Source organism: Octodon degus, unplaced genomic scaffold, assembly GCF_000260255.1.
Source record: "Octodon degus isolate 3935 unplaced genomic scaffold, OctDeg1.0 scaffold00115, whole genome shotgun sequence".
In the NCBI taxonomy this organism is placed as follows: domain Eukaryota; kingdom Metazoa; phylum Chordata; class Mammalia; order Rodentia; family Octodontidae; genus Octodon; species Octodon degus.
The window spans coordinates 7,303,545-7,304,126 of record NW_004524691.1 but is presented as its reverse complement, the minus strand read 5'-3'; positions in this window follow the sequence as shown (position 1 = coordinate 7,304,126).

Here is a 582-nt window from a genome sequence, read left to right as displayed (position 1 = left end):
TTTTGCGGAACCGGGGATTGAACTCAGGCTCTTGCGCTTGCCAGGGAAGCACTTATTCTACTGAGCCATCTCCCCAGCCCCTCAGCTAGTTGTTCCATTTGATTTAGCTGAAGAATCATCCTTAGCAGATCCTGAACCTAAATCATTGCTGATGTATCAGGGCTGTGTTTCTAGTGGTCAGTACAAATCAGTTCCTCTCCCTAACTCGCTCAGTGTTTTCCTCTATTTTTAAATATTTCAGATCTTGAGTAGCATTTGTGTTCAGGTAATCTTTAAATAAAATACCTTAAATGGCTCGAGTGCTTCCTGTCCTCTGTGACTCTGCTTCTTCCAAGGTTATACCCCAGGTTAAGGGCTTTAAGATTCAACAGAGCACAAAATAGCACTGTGCCCCACCTAGCAAACCTAGAAAGCAAGAACTGAATGTTAGCCTCATTTATAACTCAGAAGCAGAACTTTTCAGGCTTGGACCACAAGGGATCCTGTACTTCCATCACCTATGAGATTTCTTAGAGCTATAAAATCTGCCTAGGGAAGAGAGTTTCATCTAGTCGTTGTTGTTTTTTAAAGGGTTTTTGTTGT